The 27,672-nt window shown below is 45.2% G+C and overlaps 1 protein-coding gene across 1 annotated transcript in view; it reads left to right on the plus strand.

The window, feature by feature from the left end:
- The first annotated feature begins 596 nt into the window (after positions 1 to 596).
- Positions 597 to 27,672, plus strand: part of LOC144797750 (phospholipid scramblase 3-like) — a 180,551-nt gene continuing 153,475 nt past the window's right edge. The window contains exon 1 of the mRNA XM_078668502.1: positions 597 to 657. The gene's annotated coding sequence lies outside the window, so the exon portion shown is untranslated. The remainder of the gene's footprint in view (positions 658 to 27,672) is intronic.

The raw sequence follows: 27,672 nt of genomic DNA on the forward strand, positions 1-27,672 counted from the left end.
CACTACAATGCACACCACTACAACGCATGTCATTACAACTCAGTCATTACAACGCATACCATTACAACGCATAACATTACCATCCATTACTTACCCTACTGTTGCACCCCCAGGAGTTAGAATAGTAATTTTTACCCCTACACTATCCAACACTTACTCTACTGTTGCACCCCCTGGAGTTAGAATAGTAATTTTTACCCCTACACTATCCAACACTTACCCTACTGTTGCACCCCCTGGAGTTAGAATAGTAAATTTTACCCCTACACTATCCAATACTTACCAAATATGTAATGTAATGTAATGCGTGGTAATGGTATGCGTTGTAAAGGTAGTATGCGTTGTAATGGAATGCGTTGTAAATGTAGTTTTTAAAATTTAGCTGTAATGGCATGCGTTGTAATGGAATGCGTTGTAGTGGATGTTGCGTTGTAAAAAATGCGTTGTAAAGGTATGTGTTGTAAAAGTGTGCATTGTAACGTCATGCATCCAGTTAAGCTGAACTCCTCGACCAGCTGGTGTGGTGGCAGGCTTGCTGCTGCCCAAAGCACCATGAACCCCTGCTCTTCTATTGCAAGCATGACCAGTGGGCTTTTTGCTTTGTGTGCCGAGAACCCTGGGAGCATCAGGTACACACTGTGTACATAGTAGTATAAGGTAAGAGCACTTCAATTTTATGTTTATATTTTTTATGCAGTTATATAGCGCAAACCGGACCTGAAGAAATTGAAGCACTTTATGAGAGTACCAGTTATGTTACATAAGGTCAGGTACATATTTTTAACTCCGGGGACATAAGAGATTTGTATAGAATCGCAGGACGGTGTGTCTCGTAATACTGTGCGAGAGAGTGCCGGCAGGACATGGGGGCAGAGTGTGTGTGATAAATAACATCAGGAGGACTCACTTGTGTAAATATATTACTGAGGAAGAGCAGGCAGCTTGTACAGTAATCACTGTGTACTCACACATAGGCAGCATTACGTAGGGAAATTGTGCGTGCAGGCAGGTGTCTCCTCCTGCCACGCCTGCTGCTGCACGTGTGCACTGGTTAATGAATCTGCATCTGTAATAAATGCAGTTCTTCAGTGCACTGATCCGGGCATGATGTGAGTGCACTTACATAGATCTGCATCTTTTGAGTTTTGACTGTCTCTGTGTTGAGGCCTCCAAGAAGTATTGTGCTCTTCTAGTACAGTGTGAACACAATCAGCTAGTACCAAAGGGAAACATCCTTTACAACGCAACTTTTACCACGCAGTGCCTTTACGACGCAACTTTTACAACGCAAACCATTACAACGCATCGCGCTGGGGGGCACTCTAGGATAGGGAATACGTTTAATTTACTATCCAACACCTTCCCTAGTGTCCACGGGGACTGGAGTTGAAATAGTAAATTAAACTATTCACTATCCAGCACCCCAAAGCGATATGCGTTGTAAAGGTTTGCGTTGTAAAAACCGCATTGTAAAAGCATGCGTTGTAAAAGCGTGCATTGTAATGTCATACATCCAGTACCAAAGGATGTTTAGTGAGTCGCTTCCCGCATGCCTCCTCATGTTTAATCACCTTGAACGTTATTGCATGCTGGCTTGTTGACAAAGGGATGGCCGAGCAATATTCCGCCCGACGCAGAGCTCTGCGGAATTGGGTAGAGTTTGTCAGTAACTCTGTGAAATTCCACAAAGTAAAACTCAGCGAGCTCTGCCAAGGGTTAAACAAGACCTTGAATTAAGGGTTGTTGGAAGAGGGAAGGATGGAACGGGAAAGGTTGGATGAAATGTAGTATGTATGGCTGAAAGCAAAGGATGCACGGGTGAAAGAAAGCGCTGGATGCACAAATAAGTGGTTGATAGCTAGGATGCATGGGTGGGTGAAGGATGGATGAAAGGTTGACATACGGTTAGCAACGAAGCTTGCCTGGGTGGGTGAACGTGTATGTGTGAAAGGATGCCTGCCTGGGTGTCTGATTAGAATTCTGTGGTGTTTTTTATTATTAAAATAAACGTAAGGACACATGGGTGGGTAAATGTAAAATGACAAATGTCTGTTGCTGAAAGGTTTGTACTTGAAATCATGAGACTAGAGTGAGACAGAGAGCCATGTTTGGAACTTTGGATGGGTGCCTATATGGATGCATGGGTAGTTTAAATTGTGAACAGTGGATTGAAAAAATGTTTAAGAAAAACTTAAATGGTATTGAGTAGCAAATCCAAGTGTGAAGAATAAAAAATAAAATACTCTAAGAACAATGCAATGATGAATGTAAAAATCCTTGGGAAGGTGAATAAAGAGCTATGGTGCTCCTCTGTAGTGGCGTTAGTCTCACCTTTACTTGCCTGGGATTTTTTTATTTAAATGGTTGAGGAGGTGGTATTTCAGACTCCTCCCAGGACTCACAGTAGTTTTCAAGCGCAACATTACGTATCCTTCCTACTCACCCATCATCCATCACCTCCATCCATACCCATGGCATAATTTTCTATGTGTTTTGCTGAGAGCATTGTTTACAATTTGACTTTTTTCTTTCTTGATATGTAGCTACTCCTGCTGCTTCACCAACCAGGCAGGAGATTGCAGCTCGGACCCGGCAGCGCAAAATGGAGGTCATCAGGGCCGAGTAACAGCGGCTGGTGGCCAAGGAGGATGTGGCAGAAGCTGCTGCAGCTGCCCCAGGCCCCAGCCAGGCCCCAACAACCACCCTACCGCCACTCCATCGCCACTATGCAATAGGTGTCCACTAGCGCCGCCACCATTCTACCAGCACTGCTGCTCCCCCTTATTTCCGCCATTATGAGCGCTGTATCATGCGAAGGCTGGCGGATATTGAAGGCAGGCAGGAACGGGTTGAGAGGCATCTCCAGAAGCTCGTAATCTGCCGTTAGTGCTCTCTTCAGCCCCTTTTTAGGTCTAGCCTGAGCCAGCGCATGCGCTATATGGCAAGACATTTAGTAGCTGCTTTTAAAAGTGCTACCTTCCCGGCCACCAACTTGCTATCACGCGCACAAGCACACGCGTAACGTGCACAGCTGACTGTAGCAGGCCGCGACCACAGCCACCAGCTTTGTTTACTTTTGCTCAACAGTGCTCAATCGCGGCACCCGCACTTTACTTTAACCATGCTAAAAGTAAGGCGCAGGTGCAGCGATTCTAGCAAAAGTATAGAAATACATGGTTTTTTTTTATTTCTTTACTTTTGTGCAATTGCGGCACCAGCGCTTTACTTTAACATGGTTAAGTGTAAAGCACTGGTGCCGCGATTGCACAAAAGTAAAGAAATAAAAAAGCATGCATTTCTTTACTTTTGCTAGAATCGTGGCACCCGCGCTTTACTTTCACAATGTTAAAAGTAAAGCGTGGGTGCTGCAATTCTAGCAAAAGTAAAGAAATACATGTTCTTTTTTATTTCTTTACTTTTGTGCAATCGCGGCAATCACGGCTCCCACGCTTTACTTTAACATGGTTAAATGTAAAGCACTGGTGCCGCGATTGCCGCAAGTCTTCTCTCCCAATGTCTCAGCGTCTGTTGGTGTCCGACTCTCAGATGCAAGAGTCACGCGCAGTCCCTCGCCTCCTGAGATAAGATGCAACTTCCGCAGTGATGTCCATTTGACCCCTCTCGGCCCTGCTGTGTCTCGCGCTTTACTGGGCCGCTTGTGCTTTCTGCACTGCAGCCGTGTGCTGGGGCTGATGGCCAGGATAGACCCTTGATGGAGTTGTCTTGTTTCACCTGCGCCCCGATCCACGCGCCCTTTGCTGCTTTACAAGGAGCCTGACTGAAAGAATTGCTTAAACGTTTGCTCACAGACCAGAACTTGAGCCAAAGTCGTGTTTACATTTCTGATCTGCCTTTTTGGCTATCCCCTCGCACCCTGGTCATAACAACACTTCAGTTAATCTTGTGTTACCAGTAAACTGTTGCCTCAGGAATGTAAAATGGCAAATTTTGAAATAATGTATGTCTGCTACTTTGGGATATCATTTCGGAGGTCTCTAAATTGGTATCTTGTGAAATTAATTGCAGTAGTAATTAAGGTTGCACTGCTACACTGAATAATATGGTCTAATAAGCGAATGGCGCTATGATATGTCCCGGGTGTGGTGTTCTGTAACCTCAATCACTGCATTTGTGGCAGGGCTCAGGCCCCTCAGACGGACATGGTGCATATGCTTTGTAGCTGCCGGTGGATTGTGTGCTGGGAGAGGAGGTCTGCACCACACTCTTGTGTGTCACAGGCTGTGAGGATTTGGATTGCGTAATCGGCTGCTTATTGGGCCTCTATAGGCACCATAGAGCCGGAGGAGCCACCAATCACTTTATTGACCTGGGGTTGCTGCTTGTCAAGCAGTCAATTCCTATGTATTGGAAGGCCCCGGCATTGTCCAATGTGGCATGCTTACCGAGCGCGACCGTCAAGTGGAGTACGGCGGAGGTGGCTGCACTACTGAAGAAAAATGGGGATTACAAAGGCGTCCCATCGAGGTTGTGTGGGGCAAATTACACATTGCCCTCCAGGGACCGCCTGGTGGCAACAAGAGCTCTGAATGACTCCACACAGTATGCGCCTTCTTAATAGCGTTTCTCCACAAAGGTATATCCCCCCTCTCCTACGCCTCCCCCCACATCGCATGAGTGGATATAATGCAGCTGGGGTGCCAATGCACAGACTGCAGAACTCTCATGAGAACCACAAAGTGAGTATTATTACTCCCCTGGCTGTATGACTTAGTTACTGCTTGTGCCCAATAAAGATTTTTTAGGCTCACATTTGGGTTTGTGTTATAATAGTTGTGCACAGTCATAACATTTTAGAATCTGAAACAACTGGGGTGGCTGAGACACAGCACACCCACAACAATTTACTGGTGGTACTTGTCATGCTTGCTGAAGTGAAATTTGACCAAACTCAATAAAGAGGTTTTCTTTAAAAAAAAAAACTAAAAAAAAAGATTTTGGTAAACATTAGCCTGTCAATAAATCTAAAGGTGTCTCTAGGCCTGATCTGAAAATCTATCCATTGATCCTGGTCGTGGTTTTATACCAAATACATGCAAACCCGTTAAAGTAATTTCCTGTAAAATGTATTTTCCAGTCCGAACACAACTAACACCTTTGATGGTGGTGTGAGGTGGGCAGGTATCTGTAAAAATGATATTCAACAGTGTTCACCCATCTCCGTAATTCCCGCCATTTTGCATAAAGTTGGAGCTTACTTTCAAATGTAATAGGTTTCTTCCCAGCAGGGGGCCACTGCAGTTTACATGAAAAGGGCTTCTCGGTTGCGAGGGTGAAAATGGATGTCCAGCCCGAAAGTCTTTATTTGAACACAGGCACAATGAGATGAAACGGCCCAGCAGCCACACATTACAAGACAAATACGAAGTAACAGGAACTTCAGTCAACCAGTGTGTTTTTGCCTCAGGATCTGCGTCGCTGCTCTGATGCTGCTGTTAAACCAGTACTCTTTCCAGACTATTAGCACCTCCGTGCAGTTTACTACCCACATACACACAAATTAGTTTCTGTCTTTCAGCCACAGCGTGTATTACAAAAAATTGTGTCTGGAAAAAATAAAAACCCCAAGCCCGTAAGAGTGAAATGCTATATTTGTTTTAGTTATGAGCAAACACTTTTAATTTTGTCTGCTATTTTGCACCGGCTCTCTCAATGTGGTCGATGATAAACATAGGGGGCCTTATTTATGAAGACCTTGCGCCGGCGGTGCCTCACTTTTAAAATGGGAAAAAAGTGACGCACCGGCGGCGCAAGGCCTTCATAAATAAGGCCCAGGGTGACCAACCGTCCGTAAATTTCACGGACCGTCCGTAATTGGGACCTCACGTCCGTTGTCCGTGAGGATCCCTTTTACGGACGCCTTTTGTCCGTAATTCTGGCCGTCAGAGGGAGCAGCACTGCTCCCCTGCGAGAGGCCTCACCCTCCTTGATGGGGCGCCTCATACTCACTCGAGAGCAGCCCCTCCCGCCGATTGTCACTCTGCATGCGGCTGATTGCCACATACAGAATGACAATGGGCCAGTCTGGGGTGTGACAGCATGTGGGGGCCTCCTCGCGCCTCAGTGTACAGCAGGCCATTCTGTTAGAAAATAGATAAAAGGTAAAACGCCCATGCTGCAACGTTAGACAGCAGTTTATTTGAAGAAGCCTGTGAAACAAGTTAAAAAGAACAGGTTATGTCCTTTCACTATCTCATCATTTTACAAATGAAGTATTTTCAATATTATATTCAACAAAGCCATGGTTACTGCTTTTTTTATTTTAAACAAATACAACCATTGACAAAGCCAATAGTCCTGGCTTGTTGTTGGTGTAATGATACTTGCTGTATTATACATCTGGATGCAATGACAGAAACAACATAATACCAGTGGCGCGAAACACTATGCTAAGCGCAGATTTTTAGCCTAGGTGTTTTAAACCACGCCCTTAATTACATTGAATACCCCCTTTGAAGAGACCCACCAGTTTTTGTACCCACTTAAAGCCCTGGAAACAACACCATGTCACAGTCACCTCAGGTCCTGGCACTCTGCATCATGCATGACTCATGACTTCTAGTTTTCAGATTGCCTGTGTGCAGGGGCATAGTGAACCCTCCCCCATCCCACCCCTTGCTTTAGGAACTATAGCAGGGGTGAAGTTCTTGACAGGCCTCTTCTGTCTGCAACTCTGCAGAAAAAGACTCGGCTCATGTGAAAAGGTGGGTGAGTAAATAAGTGAAGGAATGTGTGAATGGCTGGATGGATTAGTGAAAGGATGAACGAAAGGGTGAATGGATAGATAATGAAAGAAAGGATGGATGGATGAGTGAGTGGAAGTATGAATGAAAAAAGATAGATGGATGTATGGGTGGAAGGGTAGATGGATTGGTAAAAGGGTGGATAGGTGTGTGAAAGGATGGATGGATGAGCGAAAGGGTAGACAATGGGTGAATGGATGAGTGAAAGGATGGATGGATTGATGAATTGATAAGTGAAAGGCTGGATGGATGGATAAGTTAAAGGGTGGATGTAAGGATTGATGAGTGAGTGAAAGGGTGTAGATGGACAAAAGGATGGATAGATGAGTGAAGAAGTAAAAGGGTGGATGGATGAGAGAACGGATGGATGGATGAGTGAAAGGATGAATGAGTAACAAGGTCAATGGATGAAATCATGAATGGATGGGTGGATGGGTAGGTGGGTGAAAGGATGAATGGATGAGTGAAAGGGTAGATCATGGGTGAGTGAATGGATGAGTGAAAGGATGGATGGATTGATGAATTGATAAGTGAAAGGGTGGATGTAAGGATTGATGAGTGAGTGAAAGGGTATAGATGGACAAAAGGATGGATAGATGAGTGAAGAAGTGAAAGGGTGGATGGATGAGAGAACAGATGGATAAGTAATAGGGTCAATGGATGGATTCATGAATCGATGAGTATATGGGTGGGTGGGTGGGTGGGTGGAAGGATGGATGGATGGATAAGTGAAAGGGGATGGAGAGAGAAAGGGAGGATGAATGACTAAAAGGGTGAATGGGTGGAAGAATAAGTGACCGGGTGGATGAATGAGTAAGTGAAAGGATGGCTGGATGGGTGAAAGGGTAAGAAAGATGAGTGGAAAGATGGATCGGTAGAAGAGTGAATGGATGAGTGGATGGATGACTGTACGGATGGATGGGGTGAAAGGGTGGGTGGATGAATAATGGATGGATGAGTGAAAGGGTGGATGAAGGGATGAATGAGAGAAATGACGGATGGAAGGATACATGGTGGCTAGGTTTGCAAATGGTTGAATATGTTTGGATATAAATGGAAGGACAGAATGAATGGTGAAAGACTGAATGATATATAAAAGAATGATTACACCTTGTAGCACCCATTATCTTAAGTAACATTTCCTATACATTGACTTTCACGTTTATGAGTCATTGTCTCTACATAATGTGTGTGTGATGTAACGCACTCTGACACCCTGCCCTACATACTTGGGATGAGTAACACTATAAAAGAAATTAAATACACATGAGAGACGGTCTATGTGAAGATGAGGGGCACCATTGGAGGGTGGTAGCAAGGCCGGACTGGCCAACCGGGCATCAGGTGTTTCCCTGGGAGGCTGGAAAGCGGGGTGAGCGGTTTTGTTACATGGGGCTGGCACTGCCAAGTTCCTTGTATATCCAATAGTTTTGAATCAACAATAAAAGCAGCCTCACTTATATTCAGGTGTGGTTCACCATCGTCTGGTGACTAATGTACCTGCTGGAGCGAGATGCCAGTTTTGAATCATCTAAGGTAGCAAGCAGCGGCCATACTGAAAAACCGTGAAGTGCACGATTGTCTCAACCTAATATAAACTTCTTTTGACTTCTACTTAAGTGGTTGTCTATTTACTTACTTATATACTATTGCGTGACCTCCTCTGACACTTCTGTAAAACTTACCTTTTGTCCCGAAATTTTGTCCTGAATTTCGACCTTTTGTCCGGAACTTTTGTCTGGAATTTTGACCCTTTGTCCTGAATTTTTACACTCGCCGTCCTGAATTTCCACCCATGCCAGTTGGTCACCCTATCATAAACATCATGTTTAATATATAACCTGTGGACCACAAGGGACTGTTTCCTCCAGAAACGTTGATACTTAGGAATGAGATAGTGCGCGCTGGGCAGGAAAACAGATCACAAGTTTGCTGCCAGCCGGTGGAAGCATTTTTAAAGATCTCATCTGTCGGGAGGAGACTGTGTTTGATCCTGTTTGGCGGGAGTTGTAAAGTAAAACTGCTCCAGCCAGGCGGGAACAAACACAAGTTTCCCCTGCCCCCGCCGGTGGGGACAGGGAAAACGCTGTGTCCTGGGGTTGGGCTCCCTGGGACACAGCAAGTGAGCCAGTACTTTTTTAAGGCTCAGGAGGGGGTTGCATGTCCTCCTCCCCTTGATAAATGCTTTTGGCCTCAAGGATGCAGCTCGGACAGGTGACTGGCAGGCCCCCTCCCCTAATTATTCAAATCATGCCCCAGGGGAGGCGGTCCCTGGGGCCAAATCTGTCTTGGGGAGGGTGGCTGTGCAACCCCTCCCCTAATTATTTAAATTGGGCTTGAGGAGGGGGGCCATGTGGCCCATGTGGATTTACACCATATTACAACAAGCATTATCATAGCCAATAGGTCTAGCTTTTGGGACCTTATACGTTTTTAGCCATGCAACAGTTGATGTGATTGCACCAAGGATATTGTGCTGCATAACTAAATACTTATAAGGTCCCAAAAACGAGACCTATTGGCTATGCCAATGCTTGTTTAATCTGTTTTGGGGTAAGTGGGTGGAAGTTGGGGGATTGTTGGGTTTCTCTTCATGTATGGACATTTCTTGGACACTACTTTGACATTGGTTGGGGTTAGGGAGAGGGGTGGGCCAGTTGTGGGTTTTGTATTCTGTTCAAGGAATAATAAACGTTTCATACTTTTACACTGTATGATTATGAATGATTTTAAAAAATGTGGTGGGGTTATTGATGGTTTGTTTTATTTCTCAGTGCTGCCTTTGCCACAGCCAGTTTTAAAAGTCTGCTGATAGTGTAAACAAAATAGGGATGCCGTACCCTCCCTTGTCCTACTACTCTCTCCTCCTAGTCTCTGCTGTCTAATCTGCTACTACTATATAATATTATTAACCCCTAAGGACTGGGAGGGGGTGGGGTGAATTACCATTGTATAGAATCATTGCGGTTCAACAATGATCAATCAACCACAGTTCACTTCTCTTACCTGATTAGATGAAGCGAGGGCTCCATGGTTTCCCAAGGTGCCATCATGGTGGTGATAGTAGTAGCAGCATGCATTGCTAGCGTCTCTTTTGTAATTGAAGGCAAACTCATCAGAACTGAAGCGAAGTTGCACTCCCTCCTAGGCGAACTAGAACTATGGAATAAGGACTCAGAGAGTGGGGACTTTTCATTGAATGGGAAGTTCACAAACTGAAATAAAAAAAAACTATGTTAATGCCATTATTATGATATGCAAGCTTCATGACAGTCACTATAGACTAGACTACTAGAAAAGGCTCAGTCTCAGACACAAGAAGAGAGTATGATAGGCAATGAAAATTTGAATTAATCAGAACAATGTGGAGCTACTACAAACTGTGCGAAGTGGACAAGCTTTACCGGCTTAGACGCAAATTAATACAGTGCTAGGATGATGATGCTGTCAATGAGATGTTCCTATGGGAAAAAATATCATACACTGTGCTGCCTGGGGTGGATATTGTATAATATATACTGCCAGTGTGGGCTATATGAGCGTAGTTAAGAATAAGATCCTCCTCACCCTGCACTGAGTTGTTGTGTTGCTTTTACCACATCCGCCCCACCAAGTGTGTGATCAAATAATGGTGTAAAAATTGTTAATTCGCACCTCAATAAATCACACAACCGGGGGAAGAGGGTCAGGGGTTTGATGAATGGTTGGGAAGGGGTATTGAGGAAAAGGTTTGACAAAGACAAACACTGCACATGGACATCACTCATCTTGGCAGCGTACCATCATAAATCTGTTATGGGAGGAAAAGGAAATACATCATTATGATGAGTGGTACTAGACAAGTACAGGGCAGTATATTAATTATGCAATTGTCTGTCTGCCCCCAGAGAGACCCAAGTTACATACATTGGGTCTCATTTATGAGGCCGTGTGTCACTTTTACGCCACCGGTGTGTCACTTTTTGTGACGCACTAGTGGCGTAAAAAATGTGCCTTGTTGCACCATATTTACAAAGTGACGCATCTAGGTAGATGCGTCACTTTGTAAACCCCTGCGCCACATTATACCAGCGCCAGGTATGATGTATGCAGGGGGGGCGTTCTGACGCAAGAAAGGGTCATGGAAGTAACACATTGAAATCTATAAGATTTCACAGCGCCATTTATAGGATGCAAATGCGTCAATATCTTACGCCTGCCTCACAGCAGGTGTAAGACTGACGCAGGCCCTTTCACATGGGGCTTGTCCCATGTGAAAGGACAAATTGCTGGAGTTGCGTCACTTTTGTGACACACTCCAGCAATGCGTCACTTTTGCGCCATACAAATACGTCAGTAATACTGACGTATCTGTAACTCCTTGCAACTTGATGTGTCATACAGAAAATATGACGCATCAATCATGTCGCAAGGAGGGCGCACTGAGAAGTGATGCCTCGCTGCTTTCACGCAGCAATGCGTCACTTCTCATAAATGAGGCCCTCTATATTTATGTTCTGTTGTACCGGGCTTAGAAAGATAGCAAACACAATTAAATTATCTGTAGGAGTAAAAGGCAATGAACACAACACACACAGCCGTAATGATTGCAGAGAAAAAAAAAGATACTGTATAAATTGGAAGTTGCATCTCCGCATTCCTAGATGAATCTTGGATGCCTGGCGGATCCTGTTTGGTATGGTAAGTGTGAGTTGTTTTTCATGTATGGCGTAGAGTAAAGGGCCTGTAGATGGAAAAACAAAAAGGATATTAAAAAATTAAGTAGAAAACAAAAAGTGCATAAGGAGGACTTCAACAAGAAGACTTTCAGAGGCAACGTGGCTAAATCAGACAATGTTTATCGCAGTTACCTCCAACAGGCCACAACCACCCAAACTCCACTTAACTTCAGATTTGAGCCAGACAGCACTAAGCACACATACATACATAGTATACGCACAGCAACATAGCATTTTCCAAATGAAGTCAAAAATCAATGCACCGCTGTCAATCACACCACACTCACCGCCCACCACCACTACGAAGACATGTAGGTCTGGTCTCTGTTGTTGGTTACCTTTAGGCCACTTTAAAGTCACCATCAATCGTCCAATAAATGTGAAAAAATGTATCTTCTTCTGGTGGCACGCCCTGAGTTAATCCATCAATCATCTCTGATCCTCCTGACCTGACTCCGACGGCGAGTATGGTGGTCATGGTTTTCAACTCTGAGTCCGTACCAACAGTATACGACTCCCGAGTGAGTCCTCCAGACTTGTCCACTCCTGACTCAATAATTGCAATGGATTAGCCTGTAGTAGTACAATTTTGTTATTGAACAACAAGAAGGGAAAGATTGACTTGTGTCACTTTGTAGAATAGACATTCACAGCCAACAACAATCACTCATCGTGCAATGCATGCCATCATTTACCTGTTCTCACGTGGCAGCACCTCTAGGTTAGGAAAGGATAGATAGATAGTCAAGGCCCAGGGTAGGAGGCAGGCACACATTTGTTTGAATTCTCTATCCAATGTCTGGCTTGAGAGAAATGGCTTTTGGGCAAGTCAGGAGTGAACTTTACTTCTTCTTTGACTGCACACAGTTGCAACTCTGATCCTGCAGTTAAAAGAGTAAGACAGTGGGGATGGATTTGTGAACCAGAAATACAGTCACACACACACAAATAAATAATAAAGTAAATAATGTTCCTTAGCTATATATTGTTTTGGGCACATCAAAGAAAGAAAGCAACTGGAAATTGAAAGAGCCGAGTTGTCCAGATTGTAGAGCTCATCCTCATACTCTGGTGGCTCGCCCAGAAGTAGGTCACCTAACATACTACTTTCATGACCTGAATTGCCATCATCATGTTCCTGCTGTGCTACTTCAGGTATGGTATAATCCAGTGGTATAAAGTGTTGATTCATTTTGATCAAGATTAACCTCTCCACATTTTGGGGTGAGAGACTTGTCCTTCTCACTGTCAGAACAGCACCAGGAGCACTGAAAACACACTCAGAAGAGAAACTTGGGACAGGGCAAGCCAGATAGTTTATCGTCAGCCTGCTGAGCACTGGCCATTGGGGCCTTTTCCCATACAAATACAGCCATGGGTTATGATCAATGTAGACCTCTGTTGGGTCATCCAGACAGGCCTGGACCATCCGCTAAATGCTCAGGGATGCTTCGCTTTGGTCGGCTTCTTTTGCCTTTGCTTCAGCAATGAACATAACAAGCCCCTGCTGTAGAACCAGTTCCTGTGCCAATATGGAGGGCAGATGCTCCTGTTCTTGGTGTTGTTGATGTTGTTCTTGATGTTGGTGGTGGTTTTGGCTGCTGTGAGCCAACCGCACTGCCCTCAGGCTCTGAAGTTGAACTTGGAGTCAGCTGCCCTTCAGTACTTGTTGTACCCTGGAGTAGCGGGCCTCTAATTCCCAGCGGTTATTTTCTATGTGACTGGCTTCCACAGCTATCCACGTTTTGTAGTTGGCATTTACCCCTTCTGAAAAAGGAATGAAAGTGTGAAGAAATTATTTGTACTGTGGATCCAGAATTCAGATAAGAGAAGGGTTAAGCTCTCCACTAGAGGACAGGGAACAATCTCTACACTGAGATAGTCTACAGTCTGAAACCTTCCACTTGCCATGCGGAGTCCCACAGGGTTCGGCATTATCACCGACTCTGTTCAACATAGATGTGACCCCACTTGCCAGTCTCATCAGACAGCATGGTTTCTCGTTTGTGTCTTAGGCCGATGACACACAGATTATCATCTCGGAATCAAAGCAGTCGGAGCCTGTTGACACGAGATTCCATGCGTGTCTGACTCACATCATGGGCTGGATGAGAAATAACTACCTCAAAATAAATACGGATAAGACGGAGGTGATGGAGTTTGGTGGTGGTCCGTCCCGGTTGAACCACACCTGGAGGCCGGCAAAGGCTGGTGGATGTCTAACACCATCACCCAAAGTCAAGAACTCGGGGATCATTTTTGATGACCAACTGGGGTTTGCTGCACAGATCAACCACATAACCTCCACTTGCTACTACATACTGAAGCTTCTGAGGAAGGTATTTCCTTTTGTTACCCAGAAGTTAAGAAAAACAGTGGTAGTGGCCTTAGTCTTATACTACCTAGGCTACTCCAATGCTCTATTTATAGGCATTGAAAAGGCACAAAGACCAAATTGCAGTCCATACAAAATGCTTCTGCACGAATATTATTGAATATCCCAAAAGTTCACCTCACCTCTGCAGCCATTAAGTCATTGCACTGGCAGCCAATACAGTAACGTTTGGAATTTAAGGCCTAATGTCTGGTACATAGGACATTATATGGCGCAGGGGGGCCGATCTTCTAAAAATCTTTCATTTGTATATTCCTACAAGAAATCTTAGATCAGCTAATTTTGGCCTTATCTGTGCCACTAAAGTCTGCAGAGCCAGATGGGGTGGAAAGAGCCTATCTCACTGTGCCGTTAGGTTGTGGAACCAACTGCTTATTACTCTCAAACTCCAACCAAACAGGTTGGTGTTCAGAAAGCAAATAAAAACATGGCTGTTCCCTAAGGAATAATCGACCAGCACCGTTACTGCTAGACATTCTTTTTCTAACATTAGTGCCAAGACGCCTCCTATCCACCAACTCATATGCTTCTTTTTTTTTTCCTCCACACCTGCATACATTGCAGACACCCCCTTCAGATGATCCTATAGAATGTGGAACAATGGGATAGATTGGCCATATTACAGTCCTCCATGCTGACTTCACATGTGAAGAGCTTGAAAGGAAGTAGCATCTCTGTCAGGCATTTAACTAGGCCTCATTGGCCCATCTCAGGGATCATTCCTTTCACAGTAGCATCCCCTCTTTGCATTATATATTCATTGATTGGTCTGTACTGCTGAAACATATGTTCAGGCATGTAATAAGTTGCGTTCCAACTTGTTGGCACCTCCTGGATGAGTGCTTTAACTGGCATTCTATTATCACGTTGAATGATCCTCAGCTGCATCCTGGCTTTAAAAGAATGGCTGAAATGTGTGCAGTTTCTTCTGCAGGTGGTCAGTAAGTTGCTGACTTGGTCTTTTTTCAGAAAGTCTTGAACAATGATGTTAATGCAGTGTGCCAAACACAGAACCCTGAAATAGCCACCATCGGCCATGGCCTTAACTATATCACTGTCATTATCCAACAAAACTAATGGTAAGCCTTCTTGGTCACAGCCATTCAAAGACCTTGCTGTCAAAGTCTTTCAAAATGTTGGCAGCAGTATGAAATTTCTCTATGGTGAACATGGCTACAGTTGCATGTTTCTGAGTGACATTACAAATCTCAGCAGTGTCAACAACACCTGCTGCAGATATCTTTTCTCTAACCCCCACAAAAGAGATCCAGTGTGCAGTGATGTACATGTAATCAGTGGCTTGGCAACTGGTCCACATGTCTGTAGTCAGGCAGATAGGGTGAACAGCACTCTGCTGCAAAGATTGTCCAGCAATTCCAGAACGTTGTGATGTAGTGCTGGAACAGCAACTCTGGCAAAATAGGACCGGCTGGGTACCTTCCATTTTGGGCAGATGGCTGTCACAAATTCAAGAAAACCCACCCCTTCCACAAACGAAAAAAGGAAGGAGGTCCAGCGCTAATATTTTAGCCAGCTTCGTGTTGTACAAACGTGCCATTGGATGGTTGCGTTCATACTGCCCCTCCAACCTAAACATGCTGAGAATGGTAGCCTGGATTTTTTTTCTTTTCTGGGGCTACTGATGCAGGTAAATTTTGGACGCCAGATGTTGTTAAGCTCAATGCTAGTTTTTTCGATGCAGTACTCTCTTGCCTGGGACCCCTTATTATCTCAGCCTGACTATTGTGCCACTGCGATGTTGCTGATGAGGATGTGGGCGGTGCCACTGCATTGCTTGGGACATGGCTACTTTGTGTACCAGAGAAAATGTCTCCCTCTGGTTCACCTTCCACCATGATTGGACCTTCTACTTCTTCATCCCCACCAACAACAATGGGTGCAGTTTTTTGGCGGCTATGGTGTGCCTCCCTCTGGATCAAGTGCTGTTTTTTTGGATGGGTTGTTTGGCTTCTGGTACCACAGTTTGTACCAAGCCTAGCCCGACTAGCACCTTGTCCACAACTGGAGCATATAGCAATGTTCACCTCCTTCCTGCTAACAGAAAAGAAATCCCAAACTGTGGAGGTCAACTTTTTGGCTCTGCTGGTGCCACTTGCAATGCCAGATGAACTGGTAGGTGGGTGTGAAGTTTGACTCTCTGAAGTACCTACTTCTACGGAGGTGGTTGTGGTAGATGTAGGTCACTGACGGTGAAATATGGAAGCTGGAGGTGGTGTTGGTGGTAGCATCTGTGTTGGTGATATCTGTGCCATATCCCCCACAGCAATTTTGGATGGGGTAATGTCTGTCCCCACTGTGCCGGGACTAATGTCCATGATGACTGGCTCATCATCCTCCTCTTCTACATCTACCTCCATATCTATAAGGATTTCTACCTCCATAACTGTAAGGATTTCTGGAAACTTCCTTTTTCCTAGCCATGTGTTGTGGGCGTGGTGTGTCTCTAACTCAGATGGAGGCAGGATCCAAGTGGTTTCTAGATCATCAGAAGGGTGACTTGGAGAAGTTGATTGACTAACCCTCCTTTTCCTTGCTGGGGATCTGGAAGACAATGGATCTTCTGAAAGAGTGGCTTGTTCTTCTTCTTCCTCTGCAGGAAGCTCAATCACGTGAGCTGCCCCTACTGTAGTAGGAACACTACTATTGGGTTCCCTGCATTGATTGGTTACTACTTTGCGATAACGATAAGTCAATTACAACATCACTGCTCGCTGGCGTAGAACTCGTGATTAGACTAGCTCCCTTTGCAACAGACATGGGCTTGGGCCTAGGTTGGTGGGGTGGGTCCACTGATGTGAGGGTGCTGCTCCCAGATTGCTTCCCGGACACTGCTGATGCAGGTGCAATTTTTGGTTTTCCAAACCAGGTCTTGGGCAACATACCGGTCTCGGTAAGTGGCAGTGCTTTCTTCTCACTGGCAACTTTGTTGGTACTGTACCGGGTACCTTTCTTTGGGGCCATCTTGAAGATGTCAGCAGCACGCAGTGACACAGGTTGAAGAGATGTGTGGCCCCATATCACGTGACATTGTGCGCAGCAGGAATTCTGTCTGGCTGTACAACGGGTGATGAGGTCTCCTCCTCTTTTGTGCACCTTAAAGCAAAGAAGCAAGAAGAACATCAGTGAAACATGGCATTCATTGTTGTGGTTCAATTACTACTAGTATGAACAAACAAATATGATATAAAACTTAGTGAGTGGTCACACTTGTTAGTGTTATTAGTATTATTGAATGTATTACCACAGTTATTAAAAAACATAGCAAATACAGTATAGACATTTGTGAGACTATGACAAAAACAAGGGCTTTCATGGTTGGTGTACTACTAGTGTACAGTACACTCAGGAAGGATAGGAAAAAAGAAGAACAATAACAAAAATACAAATGTAACGGACCCGGTTTGGCATTGTGCATCATGTGGGATTCAGCATTCAGGGAGCTGCAGCTGACAATGGATAGAAGCAATAAGACAAGAGGAACAAAGGAAAGACAGGCAGGCCTAATGCAGAATCACACTGCCTACCTTCAAAAAATGTCCACCCGCCACATAGCCAGGCCACAACAACAAGATGGGGAAGTCAGACATTGCTGGCCTACGGCAAAAGCACACTGGCTGCCTTCACAAAATCGCCGCCAGCCACATGGCAGGCTACCACAACAAGAAACAATAAGCCATGAGGAGCCAAGGTAAGAAGACATGCAGGTCTATGGCAAAAGCACTACCATCACCACAAAATGGCAACCAGCCACATGGTCAGTCACTCACAACAGCAAGCAGGAGGCCTGGAAAACAATGACCTCAAGCAGGTCTATATAGGCACAGACTTTACAAAATGGCTCCTGGCCACACGGAGAGGTTCAGCCAAGGCAAATGCTGGCCCACTATTACAAACACACTCACACACTGGCCAGACAAAGGAGGCATGCTAAACAACACAGTTTTGGCAACACAACAATGCTAAAACTGAAAATCCACAGGGCTTAAAAAGGTTTGCAAGTTACACAGCAACCACACACACCCAACAAAAGTATTTATTTAACTCACATGACAAAAAGTGAAATACCCAAAAACACATTTTGCATTTCAATCCAATGCCATCCATGCCCTAAATGATGTTTAAATTCAACAGACACCACAGAAATAGTTGTTTCATGCACCCATGAGTAGCTCTGGGCCTACTGACTGAAAGGCCTATTGGCAGACTACTGGCCGGCTAGTGAATTAAATAAATATTTCAAATTGATTTCAAAAGTTAGAGAAAATGTAGTGAACTGTGCAACATGTTTCCTTTATCAAAGAAGACACATTACTTGCAAACAAACAACCAGGACTCTAGTGACACTACAGGCCACCCACAATACATTTTTTTTTAAATATGAAAAGCACAAAAAATGTAGGTGCAATGCCCCAATCAAACAAACAACACCAATTCTCAAACTTACTAGTGAAATCTCAAATTCAAAAGTCCTCAAATCCAATGATAAATGATGCAGCAGACACAAAGAGGGATCCTTCCAGCTCCAAATCCAAATGAAAAGTGAACAGGAGATGGGCAAAGCACTGGGAGGAGCCTGTTGGTCAAGAACAGGTAGCTGGAGACTCTGGGGCACTTCCTTCCATTTAAAAAAAAAGTAAAAAAAGAAAAAGGACTCCTTGCACAAAAAAGTACAGCCACATGCCAATCTGAGGAGTTTTTTTTAATCCAAATCATTATTTCAAGAAGGTTTTAATGCTGCTTGGGAGGGATTCGTCTCCAGATTGCAAATTCTGCATGCTCGCGGTCTTCACAAAACATCCGCTGGCGCGTCCAACGGGCGTGTTCGTGATCGCAAATTCGCATGCCCATGCGGCCACCTAGCAAATCTTGTGGCGCTCGCGAACGGATGGGAAACCTCATCAGTGATTGCAGGCACCCGGAAAGTCGCTCCCGCACACGTGAAAACACATTGTCTAGGTGTAGTGAGTTGTTGCACCTACCCACCTTAGTGGAAGCTAAACTCTCTGAGGTTGAAGAAAGGGTTGTGCTAGATCCTTAACTATCCAACCCTAAGTTCACTAGAACTTACTTATTCTTTCTAAGCTGTATTATATATGCCTCATATTAGGAGGCAGACAGAATGTTGGAGAGCCACCTCACCCGTGGACACCTAGGAACCAAGCTACACCAGGGAATCGTTGTGCATCGGTGCAAAGTGGAGTAGGAAACCGCAGTCAAACTCAATGAAGGACTTCAGGAAGATGCAGCTGGCGAGGAAGGTGTCTGGTGGAACCCAAAGGTGGATTCGAGATGAGAAGTACCTGCAAGCAGAGGGGACAGAGTCTATGCCACTCTGGAGTGACCAGGAGGCACGGAAGACGAATGCCCGCCGATGTCGGGTGTTGCAGGAGAGTTGAGGGTGACCTTGGAGCTGCAACTGTGTGGGCCAGTTGATGCTGAGGAAGACCAGGAGCTGTTCATAAGCTGTCCCACGTCGGATGTGGAGAGTTGAGGGATTGGTGTCCGTCGGAGCCCCAACAAGCCTTGGAAAGTGCAAACAAAGTGGAAGCAAAAAAAGTGCACTGTCAGGACCAGCAAGGTCCAGGTGACTCACCAGAAGCAAAGTAGTCAGAGCTGGCCTAGAGCCATTGGGGGAAGCCCCCTGGCATAAGAAAAGACCCTCAAGAGGACTCCCAGGCCTGAGGCACTGGAGTCGAGAGAGGACCTCGAGCAGCTCACCAAAGATGCAGGCCCATGGTGCAAGGGTGAGAGCAAAGATCTTGGTCACAGGAAATGCTTGAGGTGGAGGCTACTTGGAGAGGAAGAGAGCCAACAAGCATTTGCAATGACAAGTCGACAGGGTGCAGAGGGCTTCGGTTCCTGCCCTTGGTACTACAGATACTGGCATCAAACTCAGTGAGAAGACATCGCAGGCCTCGAGGGAAGTGAAGAACCACCACCTGTGTTGTTGAGCCTTTAGGAGTCCTTGGGAGCTCAGGATTGGCAGACTGGTCAGCTGTGTTGCAGTGCTTGCAGATGTAGGGATGTGACTCCTTTACTTTAAGGGAAATTCCTTTAGGTGTCTTGGATATTTAGAGGCCTTAAAAGGATCCTATATGGAGCACAGGCACAGACGTTTCAGCAGACGAGTAGGACGACAAGACCAGGAGCAGCAGGAGTCTTCCCAGTTGCAGTCTCGGTGCCCAGAGCAATGTCCAGTGAATTCGAGAGTGCCCAGACAATCAAAGAAGTGGTGTCTTGGTATGAATCTTTTCCCACGACAGGCTGTGGACCCACCCACAGGTAAGCCCTTAAGTACCCTAAAGAAAGGGTAGGGACGATTCAGGTTTCCCTCCCAGGAGAGGGGCCAGACAGTGGGGAGGATACTCCCATGTCCTTTGTCCAGATTCAAGCCAGAGCGGGATGGCTCCCTAAGTTGGTTTGAACTGGAGTATGCAAGGAGGGCACCAAATGTGCCCTTCAGGCAGACTGATCGGCGCTGGCAAGCACTCCCACCCTGCCCCAATACACTAAACCCTGTCTGGGAGGTGGTCACACCGCCCATTGACGGGATATCTACTGTTCTGCCTTCTGCTGCTCAAGCTATCATGGCAGTTCGGGCTGGACTTTTCCCATTAGAGGTACAGGGTCAAGGCTGATTTGTATATTGCCAGGTCTAAACTGGGGTTGCATGGTGAGCAAACAAATAATGGACTTAACCCAGATCTCTTGACTGGGGGTGAATGTTTTGGTTTGTTCTGCATTCCGTCCATCAATTGTGTGTTTTTTGCTTTCTCGCCCTAAGTTCGCCAGGTATGCCTGGGTCCTGGGCTTACTGTGTCACTTGAATCAAGCTATCCTGGCTGATGAAGGGTGATACCCGAAAACCGGTCCTAGGATGCATGTTTCCGGTCCAGGGAGGACCTGGCTTGGCGGGCTGGACTGTTCCCATGAGGCACAGGATCAAGACTGATTTGCATATTGCCAGGTCTAAACTGATGTGGCATGGTGAGCAAAAGAATGATGGATTTAAGCCAGATCTCTTGACTGGGGGTGAATGTTTTGATTTGTTCTGCATTCCGTCCATCAATGGTGTGTCTTTTGCTTTCTCGCCCTAAGTGTGCCAGGTTTGGCCAGACGTGGGTCCTGGGCTCACTGTGCCACTAGAATGAAGCTATCCTGGTTGATGAGGGGTGAAAACCCGAAACCAGTCCTAGGATAAAATGTTTCCGGTCCAGGGAGGACCTGGCTTGGCAGTTTGGGCTGGACTGTTCCCATGAGGCACAGGGTCAAAACTGATTTGCATATTGCCAGGTTTAAACTGGGGTGGCATGGTGAGCAGAAAAATGATGGATTTAACCCAGATCTCTTGACTGGGGGTGTATGTTTTGATTTGTTCTGCATTCCGTCCATCAATTGTGTGTCATTTGCTTTCTCGCCCTAAGTGCGCCAGGTTTGCCCAGATGTGGGTCCTGGGCTCACTGTGCCACTGGAATCAAGCTATAGTGGCTGATGAGGGATAAAACCCCGAAACCGGTCCTAGCATGCTGGTTTCTGATCTAGGGAGGACCTGGCTTGGCAGTTCGGGCTGGACTGTTCCCATGAGGGACAGGGTCACGGCTGATTTGCATATTGCAAGGTCTAAACTGGGGTGGCATGGTGAGCAAAAGAATGATAGATTTGACCCAGATCTCTTGACTGGGGGTGAATGTTTTGATTTGTTCTGCATCCTGTCCTGGCTGATGAAGGGTGACACCCGAAAACCGGTCCTAGGATGCTTGTTTCCGGTCCAGGGAGGGTCTGGCTTGGCGGGCTGGACTGTTCCCATGAGGCACAGGATCAAGACTGATTTGCATATTGCCAGGTCTAAACTGATGTGGCATGGTGAGCAAAAGAATGATAGATTTAACCCAGATCTCTTGACTGGGGGTGAATGTTTTGATTTGTTCTGCATTCTGTCCATCAATTGTGTGTCTTTTGCTTTCTCGCCCTAAGTGCGCCAGGTATGTCCAGGCGTGGGTCCTGGGCTCACTGTGCCACTGGAATCAAGCTATCTTGGCTGATGAGGGGGAAAACGCCGAAACCAGTCTTAGAATTCTTGTTTCCGGTCCAGGAGGACCTGGCTTGGCAGTTCGGGCTGGACTGTTTCCATGATGCACATCTAATCAAGGTCAGGTCAATCAATCAATCAGTCATATGTAAAGCACAACCCTGTCACCTCCTAAGTGTATCTGGGTACAAAGGGTGCTGTATCTCTGTTGAAAAGCCAGGTCTTGACTTTCTTTTTGAAGTCCTCCAGGGAGGGTGCTGTCTGGAGGTGGAGGGGCAAGTTGCTCCAGGTCTTGATGGCGATGTAGGAGAAAGAGCAGCCACCTCTGTGGCTGTGATGGATGCGGGTGTGTGTGCAAGGGAGAGTGAGGTGGAGCACAGGTTCCTTGAGGGCTGATGGAAGTTAGTCGATGGTTGATGAACGATGGTCCTTGGTCATGGAGAGCTTTGTTGGCGTGTGTGAGGATCTTGTACTAGCATCTCTTCTGGATGGGATGTCTGCGAGGGGGGTCATGTTGATGTTGAACAGAGTGGGGCTGAGGGATGATCCTTGTGGTATACTGCACATAATGTCCCTCCTTTCTGGGATTGTGGAACACCCACCACAGGCGTCATTAAGAAGCTCCCACTCCTCGTTGCCCCAGGGGCTTCAGAGGAAGACCCCATTGGCTGTCACCTCAGTTAATATCTAAATGGAAATATTCTGATTTCTAAGCATTTCTTCAACTTCCTATTATCCTATGTAGCTTGGCCACAGAAACAACAACTTCAGGACCCTGAGGCTGTATCATTGGGTGGTAAACTGAAAATCCTTTAATTTCTGGACAACAATGCTGAATCCTCAGGTGTACCCACTAGATAAATCCGCCCCAGTACCAAATATCCTTTCAGTGGAGGAAATTAATTTGTGGATTTTCATCCTTTGTTATAATTCCTTCAGACATTACAGGATTTTTCATTGACACCAGGCCCAAAATCACACCCCTTGTCTTCAGCTAGATTCAACATCTCTGCTTAATAGAAAATGCCAAAGTTTTACCAATGCTGTGATTCACCTCAAGTCTCCTTTGCAATCAGCGTGACCTCATTGAACAGGGCACTCCTTCCGTCCCTTGCACATATACTTGATTTTAATAAATATATATTTATTTCCAATAGACTGTTTTGGCATGGAGATTCCACCATTTAGCAATAACTGCATTTGGCTTGTGCTAACTTTATATCTGTGTTCCCTCTGGGCCAGAGAGCAGTCCTACACTCAACTTGTGCTGCTGTAAAACGTGAGTCACTTTGGTAACTTTAGAAAAAAATCCTGTAACTAATCAAACCTTTCTCTTGGGTGCTGCCCTCAGAGAAGGGGAACTTTTGGCACCCTACCCAGCCTACAATCCCTACGTAAGGATTGGAAACCCCATAAAGTGTGGCAGTCATATGATTGCTGTGAGGTAATTACAGTACACTGTGCCGCAGCAGGGGCGTGCAGGGTTGCATGTTACCTTACACTTTGGCTTACACACTAGTGGATGGCTGCCAAATTGGACTCGGGCAAAGGACAGTGGGTGTGGGTGGCTAAACTATTTAACACCTATCATAAGGAAGGGAAGTATCCTGCATAGACTGGAAACCGTGCCTCAGCTCAGACATGCCATGTTGAAGCCAATGGTAAAGGGAGGCAGGAGCTGAGAGGTTTGGAGGCTTTGGGATAACACTGGCTCTCCAGGCAGGATACAGCTCCTGAACAATTTATAAACTCATATCACAGGCCAACACACACACCTGTACCGATGCAGGCGGGAGCAGAAAATAAGAAGTTTAGCTCCATTGTTGTAGGAAGATGGCTCTGTATTTACTATACCAAAGTGAGATATAGTGTGCACAGAGTCAAGTGGAACCCCAAAGGTAGGCAGAGGTAAATGTATACTTTGTATTGGCTTTTTAGTAGAATGTAACATAGATTATTTAACAGATTGCTTTTTTTACACAGTGCAGTATACTTGGATAGTACACTGGGAAATTTTCTGTAAACAGGTAAGTAAAAGCGTTTTTGTTATTTAGTTACAGGGTTTCATAGATTTTCTAACTCACACTAAAAAAGTTTAACAGAAAAACAGTCAATGTTATCCTATGGAGGAAAATAGGGGAATCGGTTCAAAGGTAAGTATTCAGTTGTGGGAGTTAGTATTCTGGGGCTAGTCTCAGGGGTCCCCAAGGGTCAAGGATGCACTCTTGTTTCACCATCAGCAGCACTAAGGTGGCTGGGTGCAGCGGGCTGAGGCCCAATGTTATACAATGGGAGATAGGAACCTCAGGTTGGTGGCTGCTTACAAACAGGCCACTGGTTTGTGGGAGCAAGGCTCCTGGACTTAAGCTCAGGGCAAATGGGGGTTCAAGCAAACACAAAATGTGTACCCAGCGGCACTGGGGCTGCTGGGTGCAGAGTGCTGTTTTTGCGTCGGGTGCCCAGTTGCTTTCAATGGGGCGTAACCCGTTTGCAAACACACTGCAGACTCTGAGACGAAGGTCTTCTGGATACGACCACCACTTGGAGAGGTGAGTTGGGATGCTGGGTGTTGGTTAGGCACTGTCAGCTGGGCCACTCAAGGCCATGAGACATCGGTGCAAGGGTGCCTTTTAGGGTTGGATCTTCTTACCAGATCCTGGTCGTGGTTGGGGGGACCTTCCGGTTTGAGGCTGCAGGTGTCGTCTGGAAGCTTGAGGCAGGTCAAGGGTCGCCGGATCTCAGGTCAGGATCACTGAGGAGACCTCCTCTTAGTGTTGGGACACTCGAACTCGGGCCATGGGCGTCGGGTGTAGAGTGGTGCAGACTTGCGGGCTTTGCCAGACCTGGAGTCTGTTGGTGAACAAATCCAGTGTTCACGGGAGACAGAATCCTTTCTTTTGAAGGCAGGGCAGGTCCTTGGGGTTCTTGAGGCTGCTGGCTGCAGGACACACTGGAGTTTAGCTTCTGCAGGTTCGAGGTGGGGACAGGCCAGTAGGGCTTTGGCCAAGTCAGTGGATGGCCTCCTCTTGTTAGCTTCGGCATGGCTATTCGTCCTTCTTCTTCTTTACTTCTTATGGTTTTTTGTCTGACTTCTTGGTTCAGGGCTGACCTCTAAATACTGTATTTAGGGGGCATAACAATGCGAAGAGTCAAAATGCCACACATCCCTGTGTGCCATGCCTACAACCCACTGCCCTGGCATAGGTCAGCCACCCCTCTAGCTGGGTGCACTATACCAGTAGTGAGGGTACAGGTGCATGAGTCCTGTACCGCTACAGTTTCTAAGCAAATTCTTAGACATTGTAAGTGCAGTAATGCCATTAAGAGTATATGGTGCTGGGAGTTTGCAATTACGAACTCCACAGCACCATAATGGCTGCACTGAAAACTGGGAAGTTTGGTATCAAACTTCTCAGCACATTAAACCCACATTGATGCTATTGTGGGATTTAATGAAAAATGCACTCATAGGTCAGCTTAGAGATGCCCCCTGAAAAACCACCAGCCTCTGGTGGGTTCCCTGACTGGTACACACCAGCCTGCCACCAGGAAACATTTTTTTGCACCCCTAGGGTGGGAGCCTTCTCTCCATGAGCCCAAAAAGAAAGCCTTTTCTGGGTGAAGGTGGTCACACCTCCCCCATACCATTAAGATCCATCTGTGGCAGGGGAGCTTCAAAGGCCTTGCAGCCTTTGTAATGTGACCCCCAGCCTCTCCCGCTATCAGGAGCATGCCCCTTTCCTGGTCGCCCTGGCATGTGTTTCGCCCCCTTTAGTGATCAGTGGAAACCCAGTTCCTGGAAGGCCTCAATATCCCAACAGTGGGCACTAGGTCAACATTGAGGCTTTTGAGTCGCAAAAAAGCAAGATAATGGAAATGAGTTTGAAAGGGACAAGACTATTTTCAAAAACCTTTTCAAAAGTAAAATATCTTGGTCCTTTCTATTCATAATTCCATTTCTTATGATTTCATTATTTTAAAACTCTTTGCATCTACTTACAACTATTGTAAGCATTTTTCCTCATAATGCCCTTCATTTTATCAACTACCTTTATCTCCTACAATAAAGGGGGTAGCAAGGTCCCAAAGGGACCTGAAAAAAATATTCCCCCATTCCAAAAATTACATTATTAAGTAACAGTTTGCCATTGGTAAGTTTCACTTTTGGGCACACATCAATATGAATGACAATAATCTATAGGCTTCATAATGGGACAGCCAAGAAACCCTCTTTTACAGGAGTGTGCTAAGCATTTTGGAGATGATTCGTAAATGTAACATACACCTTTGAGTAATTAGGACATTTGAGTAAGTGTACTACTTTTTGGCTATTCACAAAAAGTGCAACTTACATCGCTCCATCTCCTAAAAAATTACGTGCAGCCAAATTTACGAGTGTTAGCTACTACTACCAAAGTAGTAGTAAGTCCGGCACCACACACCATCCCTTGGAAAATAATGGAGGTACTGACTTTAAATAAACCAATAGGAAATAATGTTAAAGTAAATTACAGTATTTTAAATAGTAACGCATATAAATGCATTTGATATAAAGTTAAACATATAAACATTGTTAACAATAATTACTTAATTTTTAAATATTTTAACAACCATTTTTTTAATGTAAAAATGAATGTAACTTTATAGAAAAGATAACTTTTTTTAGCAGTAGAAACGTTAGAAGTGCAGGTTGTGGATAGTAGTGGACTTACTCTTTTGAGGGTGGTGATGTCCTTCACTATCCTCTTCCCTTTTGTACTAAGTAAGAATGACTCCTTTTCGGACCACTCCACTGTACCCCTCCTACATTTACTCCTAAAACCGAGGGCCTGATTCACAAAAGTAACTTTTACTTTCGAGTCATTTACAATTTTGGGTAAGTTTACTACTTTTGGCTATTCACAAAATCTGAATGTAATCTGCTATAAAAAAAATAAAAAACTATAAAACATTAGTAAGTCTGGCCACACATGGCCAATCAGTGGGACTGCAACCTCCTCAGATCGATAACAATGGAGGTAAAGCATTAAAATAAAACCCAATTAGAAATAATGTCACATTAAGTTAAATTATTTTAAATAGATAAAAATATAAATAAATATGATGTAATGTTAGAACATATATAAAATCGTACATATATATTATTTGATTATTTAATGTTAAAACATAAAATAGTACATATTTATTATTTGAATATAACATATTTAATATCCTATTTTGAATTTATAAATTAAAGTAGCAATAATTTTTTGTAAAATATAATTATATTATTTGCACTCAGTGCCACTGAGTAGCTGGTCTCAATGTTTTTGATTTTGGCCTCAGACTCACTCTAATCTAGTGTGTGTGCAGATACTTATGCCTGTTCCTTGACATGAGTGAAGCGACCTGGAGGGGCGCACTAAGCGTGCCCTCATTGGCTGACAGAGGACTACTGCCCTGTCATGAGTTTAGCACTTAGAGCAGGTGTGGCAGTGTACCTTGTTTTCTGTATCCATAGTTGTGACCACACCTTTTTACCTGTGTCTCGGGAGTGGAGACCTACTGGCCCAAAGTTCTGCTTCTATGCATTTACCCTTATCCTGGTGCTAATATCCCAATTGTATGTGTGTGAGCTTTGTGTTGGTGACCTGCTTAGTACATGCTAAGTCAGCCAGAGTAATGGAGAGTTGGGGACCTGCCATCTTTTTTGATGGCTTATTTACCACCCAAGATGGGGGTGAGGTTATTACCCCAGTTAGTCAAAGT

Source organism: Lissotriton helveticus, chromosome 12, assembly GCF_964261635.1.
Source record: "Lissotriton helveticus chromosome 12, aLisHel1.1, whole genome shotgun sequence".
Classification (NCBI taxonomy): Eukaryota; Metazoa; Chordata; class Amphibia; order Caudata; family Salamandridae; genus Lissotriton; species Lissotriton helveticus.